The sequence below is a fragment of the Pungitius pungitius genome, chromosome 7 (assembly GCF_949316345.1).
Source record: "Pungitius pungitius chromosome 7, fPunPun2.1, whole genome shotgun sequence".
Lineage (NCBI taxonomy): Eukaryota > Metazoa > Chordata > Actinopteri > Perciformes > Gasterosteidae > Pungitius > Pungitius pungitius.
In genome coordinates this window covers 10474885-10487336 of record NC_084906.1, presented here as the reverse complement: position 1 = coordinate 10487336, position 12452 = coordinate 10474885, and positions in this window count along the sequence as shown.

Genomic DNA, 12452 nt, shown 5'->3' with positions numbered 1-12452 from the left:
AAACAGCTAAAACGGACTGTATTAAGAATGCTTTAGGTTTCACTGTTTCTATCAAGCGAATGATCTTTTTTCATCATTATCATTATGGTATGAAGGATTAGGTGTTGTTGTAGAACCTGATTCACTCAACTACGTTTTCTATCAAGCAAATGACCCTTTTTTATCATTATCATTATGGTATGAAGGATAAGGTCTAGTTTTAGAACCTGATTCACTCAACTACGTTTTGACCCATATTGTTACTTTCAAAGCTTTTGCAGAAGGAGAAAACAGCTAAAACGGACTGTATTAAGAATGCTTTAGCTTTCACTGTTTCTATCAAGCAAATGATCTTTTTTCATCATTATCATTATGGTATGAAGGATTAGATGTTGTTATAGAACCTGAATCACTCAACTATGTTTTCTATCAAGCAAATGACCTTTTTTCATCATTATCATTATGGTATGAAGGATAAGGTCTAGTTTTAGAACCTGATTCACTCAACTACGTTTTGACCAATATTGTTACTTTCAAAGCTTTTGCAGAAGGAGAAAACCGCTGAAACGGACTGTATTAAGAATGCCTTACCTTTCACTGTTTCTATCAAGCAAATGACCTTTTTTCATCATTTTCATCATGGTATGAAGGATTAGGTGTTGTTGTAGAACCCGATTCACTCAACTACGTTTTCTATCAAGCAAATGACCCTTTTTCATCATTATCATTATGGAAAGAAGGATTAGGCGTTGTTCTAGAACCTGATTCACTCAACTATGTTTTCTATCAAGCAAATGACCCTTTTTCATCATTATCATTATGGAAAGAAGGATTAGGCGTTGTTCTAGAACCTGATTCACTCAACTATGTTTTCTATCAAGCAAATGACCCTTTTTCATCATTATCATTATGGTATGAAGGATAAGGTCTAGTTTTAGAACCTGATTCACTCAATTTCGTTTTGACCCATATTGTTACTTTCAAAGCTTTTGCAGAAAGAGAAAACAGCTAAAACGGACTGTATGAAGAATGCTTTAGCTTTCACTGTTTCTATCAAGCAAATGATCTTTTTTCATCATTATCATTATGGTATGAAGGATTAGGTGTTGTTGTAGAACCTGATTTACTCAACTACGTTTTGACCAATATTGTTACTTTCAAAGCTTTTGCAGAAGGAGAAAACAGCTAAAACGGACTGTATGAAGAATGCTTTAGCTTTCACTGTTTCTATCAAGCAAATGACCTTTTTTCATCATTTTCATTATGGTATGAAGGATTAGGTGTTGTTGTAGAACCCGATTCACTCAACTACGTTTTCTATCAAGCAAATGACCCTTTTTCATCATTATCATTATGGAAAGAAGGATAAGGTCTAGTTTTAGAACCTGATTCACTCAACTACGTTTTGACCCATATTGTTACTTTCAAAGCTTTTGCAGAAAGAGAAAACAGCTAAAACGGACTGTATTAAGAATGCTTTAGGTTTCACTGTTTCTATCAAGCAAATGATCTTTTTTCATCATTATCATTATGGTATGAAGGATTAGATGTTGTTATAGAACCTGAATCACTCAACTATGTTTTCTATCAAGCAAATGACCTTTTTTCATCATTATCATTATGGTATGAAGGATAAGGTCTAGTTTTAGAACCTGATTCACTCAACTACGTTTTGACCAATATTGTTACTTTCAAAGCTTTTGCAGAAGGAGAAAACCGCTGAAACGGACTGTATTAAGAATGCCTTACCTTTCACTGTTTCTATCAAGCAAATGACCTTTTTTCATCATTTTCATCATGGTATGAAGGATTAGGTGTTGTTGTAGAACCCGATTCACTCAACTACGTTTTCTATCAAGCAAATGACCCTTTTTCATCATTATCATTATGGTATGAAGGATAAGGTCTAGTTTTAGAACCTGATTCACTCAACTACGTTTTGACCCATATTGTTACTTTCAAAGCTTTTGCAGAAAGAGAAAACAGCTAAAATGGACTGTATGAAGAATGCCTTAGCTTTCACTGTTTCTATCAAGCAAATGACCTTTTTTCATAATTTTCATTATGGTATGAAGGATTAGGTGTTGTTGTAGAACCCGATTCACTCAACTACGTTTTCTATCAAGCAAATGACCCTTTTTCATCATTATCATTATGGAAAGAAGGATTAGGCGTTGTTCTAGAACCTGATTCACTCAACTATGTTTTCTATCAAGCAAATGACCCTTTTTCATCATTATCATTATGGTATGAAGGATAAGGTCTAGTTTTAGAACCTGATTCACTCAATTTCGTTTTGACCCATATTGTTACTTTCAAAGCTTTTGCAGAAAGAGAAAACAGCTAAAACGGACTGTATGAAGAATGCTTTAGCTTTCACTGTTTCTATCAAGCAAATGATCTTTTTTCATCATTATCATTATGGTATGAAGGATTAGGTGTTGTTGTAGAACCTGATTTACTCAACTACGTTTTGACCAATATTGTTACTTTCAAAGCTTTTGCAGAAGGAGAAAACAGCTAAAACGGACTGTATGAAGAATGCTTTAGCTTTCACTGTTTCTATCAAGCAAATGACCTTTTTTCATCATTTTCATTATGGTATGAAGGATTAGGTGTTGTTGTAGAACCCGATTCACTCAACTACGTTTTCTATCAAGCAAATGACCCTTTTTCATCATTATCATTATGGAAAGAAGGATAAGGTCTAGTTTTAGAACCTGATTCACTCAACTACGTTTTGACCCATATTGTTACTTTCAAAGCTTTTGCAGAAGGAGAAAACAGCTAAAACGGACTGTATTAAGAATGCTTTAGGTTTCACTGTTTCTATCAAGCAAATGATCTTTTTTCATCATTATCATTATGGTATGAAGGATTAGATGTTGTTATAGAACCTGAATCACTCAACTATGTTTTCTATCAAGCAAATGACCTTTTTTCATCATTATCATTATGGTATGAAGGATAAGGTCTAGTTTTAGAACCTGATTCACTCAACTACGTTTTGACCAATATTGTTACTTTCAAAGCTTTTGCAGAAGGAGAAAACAGCTGAAACGGACTGTATTAAGAATGCCTTACCTTTCACTGTTTCTATCAAGCAAATGACCTTTTTTCATCATTTTCATTATGGTATGAAGGATTAGGTGTTGTTGTAGAACCCGATTCACTCAACTACGTTTTCTATCAAGCAAATGACCCTTTTTCATCATTATCATTATGGTATGAAGGATAAGGTCTAGTTTTAGAACCTGATTCACTCAACTACGTTTTGACCCATATTGTTACTTTCAAAGCTTTTGCAGAAAGAGAAAACAGCTAAAATGGACTGTATGAAGAATGCCTTAGCTTTCACTGTTTCTATCAAGCAAATGACCTTTTTTCATAATTTTCATTATGGTATGAAGGATTAGGTGTTGTTGTAGAACCCGATTCACTCAACTACGTTTTCTATCAAGCAAATGACCCTTTTTCATCATTATCATTATGGAAAGAAGGATTAGGCGTTGTTCTAGAACCTGATTCACTCAACTATGTTTTCTATCAAGCAAATGACCCTTTTTTATCATTATCATTATGGTATAAAGGATAAGGTCTAGTTTTAGAACCTGATTCACTCAACTACGTTTTGACCAATATTGTTACTTTCAAAGCTTTTGCAGAAGGAGAAAACAGCTAAAACGGACTGTATTAAGAATGCCTTAGCTTTCACTGTTTCTATCAAGCAAATGACCTTTTTTCATAATTTTCATTATGGTATGAAGGATTAGGTGTTGTTGTAGAACCCGATTCACTCAACTACGTTTTCTATCAAGCAAATGACCCTTTTTCATCATTATCATTATGGAAAGAAGGATTAGGTGTTGTTGTAGAACCTGATTCACTCAACTACGTTTTGACCAATATTGTTACTTTCAAAGCTTTTGCAGAAGGAGAAAACAGCTAAAACGGACTATATGAAGAATGCTTTAGGTTTCACTGTTTCTATCAAGCGAATGATCTTTTTTCATCATTATCATTATGGTATGAAGGATTAGGTGTTGTTGTAGAACCTAATTCACTCAACTACGTTTTCTATCAAGCAAATGACCCTTTTTTATCATTATCATTATGGTATGAAGGATAAGGTCTAGTTTTAGAACCTGATTCACTCAACTACGTTTTGACCCATATTGTTACTTTCAAAGCTTTTGCAGAAGGAGAAAACAGCTAAAACGGACTGTATTAAGAATGCTTTAGCTTTCACTGTTTCTATCAAGCAAATGATCTTTTTTCATCATTATCATTATGGTATGAAGGATTAGATGTTGTTATAGAACCTGATTCACTCAACTACGTTTTCTATCAAGCAAATGACCCTTTTTCATCATTATCATTATGGAAAGAAGGATTAGGCGTTGTTCTAGAACCTGATTCACTCAACTATGTTTTCTATCAAGCAAATGACCCCTTTTCATCATTATCATTATGGTATGAAGGATAAGGTCTAGTTTTAGAACCTGATTCACTCAACTACGTTTTCTATCAAGCAAATGACCCTTTTTCATCATTATCATTATGGTATGAAGGATAAGGTCTAGTTTTAGAACCTGATTCACTCAACTACGTTTTGACCAATATTGTTACTTTCAAAGCTTTTGCAGAAGGAGAAAACAGCTAAAACGGACTGTATTAAGAATGCCTTAGCTTTCACTGTTTCTATCAAGCAAATGACCTTTTTTCATAATTTTCATTATGGTATGAAGGATTAGGTGTTGTTGTAGAACCCGATTCACTCAACTACGTTTTCTATCAAGCAAATGACCCTTTTTCATCATTATCATTATGGAAAGAAGGATTAGGTGTTGTTGTAGAACCTGATTCACTCAACTACGTTTTGACCAATATTGTTACTTTCAAAGCTTTTGCAGAAGGAGAAAACAGCTAAAACGGACTGTATTAAGAATGCTTTAGGTTTCACTGTTTCTATCAAGCAAATTATCTTTTTTCATCATTATCATTATGGTATGAAGGATTAGATGTTGTTATAGAACCTGAATCACTCAACTATGTTTTCTATCAAGCAAATGACCTTTTTTCATCATTATCATTATGGTATGAAGGATAAGGTCTAGTTTTAGAAACTGATTCACTCAACTACGTTTTGACCAATATTGTTACTTTCAAAGCTTTTGCAGAAGGAGAAAACAGCTGAAACGGACTGTATTAAGAATGCCTTACCTTTCACTGTTTCTATCAAGCAAATGACCTTTTTTCATCATTTTCATTATGGTATGAAGGATTAGGTGTTGTTGTAGAACCCGATTCACTCAACTACGTTTTCTATCAAGCAAATGACCCTTTTTCATCATTATCATTATGGTATGAAGGATAAGGTCTAGTTTTAGAACCTGATTCACTCAACTACGTTTTGACCCATATTGTTACTTTCAAAGCTTTTGCAGAAAGAGAAAACAGCTAAAATGGACTGTATGAAGAATGCCTTAGCTTTCACTGTTTCTATCAAGCAAATGACCTTTTTTCATAATTTTCATTATGGTATGAAGGATTAGGTGTTTTTGTAGAACCCGATTCACTCAACTACGTTTTCTATCAAGCAAATGACCCTTTTTCATCATTATCATTATGGAAAGAAGGATTAGGCGTTGTTCTAGAACCTGATTCACTCAACTATGTTTTCTATCAAGCAAATGACCCTTTTTTATCATTATCATTATGGTATGAAGGATAAGGTCTAGTTTTAGAACCTGATTCACTCAACTACGTTTTGACCAATATTGTTACTTTCAAAGCTTTTGCAGAAGGAGAAAACAGCTAAAACGGACTGTATTAAGAATGCCTTAGCTTTCACTGTTTCTATCAAGCAAATGACCTTTTTTCATAATTTTCATTATGGTATGAAGGATTAGGTGTTGTTGTAGAACCCGATTCACTCAACTACGTTTTCTATCAAGCAAATGACCCTTTTTCATCATTATCATTATGGAAAGAAGGATTAGGTGTTGTTGTAGAACCTGATTCACTCAACTACGTTTTGACCAATATTGTTACTTTCAAAGCTTTTGCAGAAGGAGAAAACAGCTAAAACGGACTATATGAAGAATGCTTTAGGTTTCACTGTTTCTATCAAGCGAATGATCTTTTTTCATCATTATCATTATGGTATGAAGGATTAGGTGTTGTTGTAGAACCTGATTCACTCAACTACGTTTTCTATCAAGCAAATGACCCTTTTTTATCATTATCATTATGGTATGAAGGATAAGGTCTAGTTTTAGAACCTGATTCACTCAACTACGTTTTGACCCATATTGTTACTTTCAAAGCTTTTGCAGAAGGAGAAAACAGCTAAAACGGACTGTATTAAGAATGCTTTAGCTTTCACTGTTTCTATCAAGCAAATGATCTTTTTTCATCATTATCATTATGGTATGAAGGATTAGATGTTGTTATAGAACCTGATTCACTCAACTACGTTTTCTATCAAGCAAATGACCCTTTTTCATCATTATCATTATGGAAAGAAGGATTAGGCGTTGTTCTAGAACCTGATTCACTCAACTATGTTTTCTATCAAGCAAATGACCCCTTTTCATCATTATCATTATGGTATGAAGGATAAGGTCTAGTTTTAGAACCTGATTCACTCAACTACGTTTTCTATCAAGCAAATGACCCTTTTTCATCATTATCATTATGGTATGAAGGATAAGGTCTAGTTTTAGAACCTGATTCACTCAACTACGTTTTGACCAATATTGTTACTTTCAAAGCTTTTGCAGAAGGAGAAAACAGCTAAAACGGACTGTATTAAGAATGCCTTAGCTTTCACTGTTTCTATCAAGCAAATGACCTTTTTTCATAATTTTCATTATGGTATGAAGGATTAGGTGTTGTTGTAGAACCCGATTCACTCAACTACGTTTTCTATCAAGCAAATGACCCTTTTTCATCATTATCATTATGGAAAGAAGGATTAGGTGTTGTTGTAGAACCTGATTCACTCAACTACGTTTTGACCAATATTGTTACTTTCAAAGCTTTTGCAGAAGGAGAAAACAGCTAAAACGGACTGTATTAAGAATGCTTTAGGTTTCACTGTTTCTATCAAGCAAATTATCTTTTTTCATCATTATCATTATGGTATGAAGGATTAGATGTTGTTATAGAACCTGAATCACTCAACTATGTTTTCTATCAAGCAAATGACCTTTTTTCATCATTATCATTATGGTATGAAGGATAAGGTCTAGTTTTAGAAACTGATTCACTCAACTACGTTTTGACCAATATTGTTACTTTCAAAGCTTTTGCAGAAGGAGAAAACAGCTGAAACGGACTGTATTAAGAATGCCTTACCTTTCACTGTTTCTATCAAGCAAATGACCTTTTTTCATCATTTTCATTATGGTATGAAGGATTAGGTGTTGTTGTAGAACCCGATTCACTCAACTACGTTTTCTATCAAGCAAATGACCCTTTTTCATCATTATCATTATGGTATGAAGGATAAGGTCTAGTTTTAGAACCTGATTCACTCAACTACGTTTTGACCCATATTGTTACTTTCAAAGCTTTTGCAGAAAGAGAAAACAGCTAAAATGGACTGTATGAAGAATGCCTTAGCTTTCACTGTTTCTATCAAGCAAATGACCTTTTTTCATAATTTTCATTATGGTATGAAGGATTAGGTGTTTTTGTAGAACCCGATTCACTCAACTACGTTTTCTATCAAGCAAATGACCCTTTTTCATCATTATCATTATGGAAAGAAGGATTAGGCGTTGTTCTAGAACCTGATTCACTCAACTATGTTTTCTATCAAGCAAATGACCCTTTTTTATCATTATCATTATGGTATGAAGGATAAGGTCTAGTTTTAGAACCTGATTCACTCAACTACGTTTTGACCAATATTGTTACTTTCAAAGCTTTTGCAGAAGGAGAAAACAGCTAAAACGGACTGTATTAAGAATGCCTTAGCTTTCACTGTTTCTATCAAGCAAATGACCTTTTTTCATAATTTTCATTATGGTATGAAGGATTAGGTGTTGTTGTAGAACCCGATTCACTCAACTACGTTTTCTATCAAGCAAATGACCCTTTTTCATCATTATCATTATGGAAAGAAGGATTAGGTGTTGTTGTAGAACCTGATTCACTCAACTACGTTTTGACCAATATTGTTACTTTCAAAGCTTTTGCAGAAGGAGAAAACAGCTAAAACGGACTATATGAAGAATGCTTTAGGTTTCACTGTTTCTATCAAGCGAATGATCTTTTTTCATCATTATCATTATGGTATGAAGGATTAGGTGTTGTTGTAGAACCTGATTCACTCAACTACGTTTTCTATCAAGCAAATGACCCTTTTTTATCATTATCATTATGGTATGAAGGATAAGGTCTAGTTTTAGAACCTGATTCACTCAACTACGTTTTGACCCATATTGTTACTTTCAAAGCTTTTGCAGAAGGAGAAAACAGCTAAAACGGACTGTATTAAGAATGCTTTAGCTTTCACTGTTTCTATCAAGCAAATGATCTTTTTTCATCATTATCATTATGGTATGAAGGATTAGATGTTGTTATAGAACCTGATTCACTCAACTACGTTTTCTATCAAGCAAATGACCCTTTTTCATCATTATCATTATGGAAAGAAGGATTAGGCGTTGTTCTAGAACCTGATTCACTCAACTATGTTTTCTATCAAGCAAATGACCCCTTTTCATCATTATCATTATGGTATGAAGGATAAGGTCTAGTTTTAGAACCTGATTCACTCAACTACGTTTTCTATCAAGCAAATGACCCTTTTTCATCATTATCATTATGGTATGAAGGATAAGGTCTAGTTTTAGAACCTGATTCACTCAACTACGTTTTGACCAATATTGTTACTTTCAAAGCTTTTGCAGAAGGAGAAAACAGCTAAAACGGACTGTATTAAGAATGCCTTAGCTTTCACTGTTTCTATCAAGCAAATGACCTTTTTTCATAATTTTCATTATGGTATGAAGGATTAGGTGTTGTTGTAGAACCCGATTCACTCAACTACGTTTTCTATCAAGCAAATGACCCTTTTTCATCATTATCATTATGGAAAGAAGGATTAGGTGTTGTTGTAGAACCTGATTCACTCAACTACGTTTTGACCAATATTGTTACTTTCAAAGCTTTTGCAGAAGGAGAAAACAGCTAAAACGGACTGTATTAAGAATGCTTTAGGTTTCACTGTTTCTATCAAGCAAATTATCTTTTTTCATCATTTTCATTATGGTATGAAGGATTAGGTGTTGTTGTAGAACCCGATTCACTCAACTACGTTTTCTATCAAGCAAATGACCCTTTTTCATCATTATCATTATGGAAAGAAGGATTAGGCGTTGTTCTAGAACCTGATTCACTCAACTATGTTTTCTATCAAGCAAATGACCCTTTTTCATCATTATTCAATTCAATTCATTTTATTTTGTATAGCCCAAAATCGCAAATTACAAATTTGCCTCAGAGGGCTTTACAGTCTGTACACATGCAACATCCTCTGTCCCGAAACCCTCACATCGGCACAGGAAAAACTCCCCAAAATATGAAAAAAACCCTTCAATGGGGAAAAAAGGGAAGAAACCTTAGGGAGAACGTCAGAGGAGGGATCCCTCTCCCGGGATGGACAGACTGCAATGGATGTCATGTGTACAGAATCAACAATGTAAAAGATGTACAATACATTCAATTTCTCTAACTGAAATGATACAAGTAATTGCAAGTAGCAGAAGAGGTGTACGGCAGGACCACTGCAGGGACAACCTCCATCAGATCGAACCACCATCCACAGAGGCTTCTGTGGGGAGGGAGAGCAGAAAGATGTTGGTTTTTGATGACAGTAATATGAATCATATTTAAAGTAATGATGATGGCAGTAGCAGGTGTCAGCAGAGCCATGAGCCAGGAGTCAGAACCGGGGTCCGCACGAAACTATGATCCACGGAGACCTGCTAGGCGAGAAAGCACAAAAAACTCCCGGAAAGAAGCTTAATTAGTGATGTACATTAATAAAGCATGGATGATTGTGGGAGGAGAGAGTGAGAGTGAGAGAGGGGCTCGGTGTGTCCTAAGAAGTCCCCCGGCAGTCTAAGCCTAGAGCAGCTTAACTAAGGGCTGGTCCAGGCTAACCTGAGCCAGCCCTAACTATAAGCAATATCAAAGAGGAACGTTTTAAGCTTTATCTTAAATGAACTGACCGAGTCTGCCCCCCGGACTGAAAGTGGAAGCTGGTTCCACAAAAGAGGAGCTTGATAACTGAAGGCTCTGGCCCCCATCCTACTTTTTAAAACTCTAGGAACCACAAGTAGCCCAGCATCTATGGAGCGTAGATGCCTTGTAGGACAATACGGTGTAACAAGCTCTTTAAGATAAGACGGTGCCTCACCAGCAAGTGCCTTGTAGGTGAGGAGAAGTACCTTAAATTCTATTCTTGATTTAACAGGAAGCCAGTGCAGAGAAGTTAATACAGGAGTTATATGATCCCATTTCTTAGTTCTTGTTAATACACGTGCTGCAGCATTCTGAATCAGCTGGAGAGGTTTAAGCGATTTACAAGAGCAGCCTGATAACAAAGAATTACAGTAATCCAGTCTAGAAGTAACAAATGCATGAACTAGTTTTTCTGCATCACTTTGAGACAGGAAGTTCCTGATTTTTGATATATTCCATAGATGAAAAAAGGCAGTCCTTGAAGTCTTCTTTATATGAGAGTTGAAGGACATATCCTGGTCGAAGAGAACTCCAAGATTTCTGACGGTGCTGTTGGATACCAGAGCAATTCCATCCATAGAGACTGTATCACGTGACAGCTCATTATGGTATGAAGGATAAGGTCTAGTTTTAGAACCTGATTCACTCAATTTCGTTTTGACCCATATTGTTACTTTCAAAGCTTTTGCAGAAAGAGAAAACAGCTAAAACGGACTGTATGAAGAATGCTTTAGCTTTCACTGTTTCTATCAAGCAAATGATCTTTTTTCATCATTATCATTATGGTATGAAGGATTAGGTGTTGTTGTAGAACCTGATTCACTCAACTACGTTTTGACCAATATTGTTACTTTCAAAGCTTTTGCAGAAGGAGAAAACAGCTAAAACGGACTGTATTAAGAATGCTTTAGGTTTCACTGTTTCTATCAAGCGAATGATCTTTTTTCATCATTATCATTATGGTATGAAGGATTAGGTGTTGTTGTAGAACCTGATTCACTCAACTACGTTTTCTATCAAGCAAATGACCCTTTTTTATCATTATCATTATGGTATGAAGGATAAGGTCTAGTTTTAGAACCTGATTCACTCAACTACGTTTTGACCCATATTGTTACTTTCAAAGCTTTTGCAGAAGGAGAAAACAGCTAAAACGGACTGTATTAAGAATGCTTTAGCTTTCACTGTTTCTATCAAGCAAATGATCTTTTTTCATCATTATCATTATGGTATGAAGGATTAGATGTTGTTATAGAACCTGAATCACTCAACTATGTTTTCTATCAAGCAAATGACCTTTTTTCATCATTATCATTATGGTATGAAGGATAAGGTCTAGTTTTAGAACCTGATTCACTCAACTACGTTTTGACCAATATTGTTACTTTCAAAGCTTTTGCAGAAGGAGAAAACAGCTGAAACGGACTGTATTAAGAATGCCTTACCTTTCACTGTTTCTATCAAGCAAATGACCTTTTTTCATCATTTTCATTATGGTATGAAGGATTAGGTGTTGTTGTAGAACCTGATTCACTCAACTACGTTTTCTATCAAGCAAATGACCCTTTTTTATCATTATCATTATGGTATGAAGGATAAGGTCTAGTTTTAGAACCTGATTCACTCAACTACGTTTTGACCCATATTGTTACTTTCAAAGCTTTTGCAGAAGGAGAAAACAGCTAAAACGGACTGTATTAAGAATGCTTTAGCTTTCACTGTTTCTATCAAGCAAATGATCTTTTTTCATCATTATCATTATGGTATGAAGGATTAGATGTTGTTATAGAACCTGAATCACTCAACTATGTTTTCTATCAAGCAAATGACCTTTTTTCATCATTATCATTATGGTATGAAGGATAAGGTCTAGTTTTAGAACCTGATTCACTCAACTACGTTTTGACCAATATTGTTACTTTCAAAGCTTTTGCAGAAGGAGAAAACAGCTGAAACGGACTGTATTAAGAATGCCTTACCTTTCACTGTTTCTATCAAGCAAATGACCTTTTTTCATCATTTTCATTATGGTATGAAGAATTAGGTGTTGTTGTAGAACCCGATTCACTCAACTACGTTTTCTATCAAGCAAATGACCCTTTTTCATCATTATCATTATGGTATGAAGGATAAGGTCTAGTTTTAGAACCTGATTCACTCAACTACGTTTTGACCCATATTGTTACTTTCAAAGCTTTTGCAGAAAGAGAAAA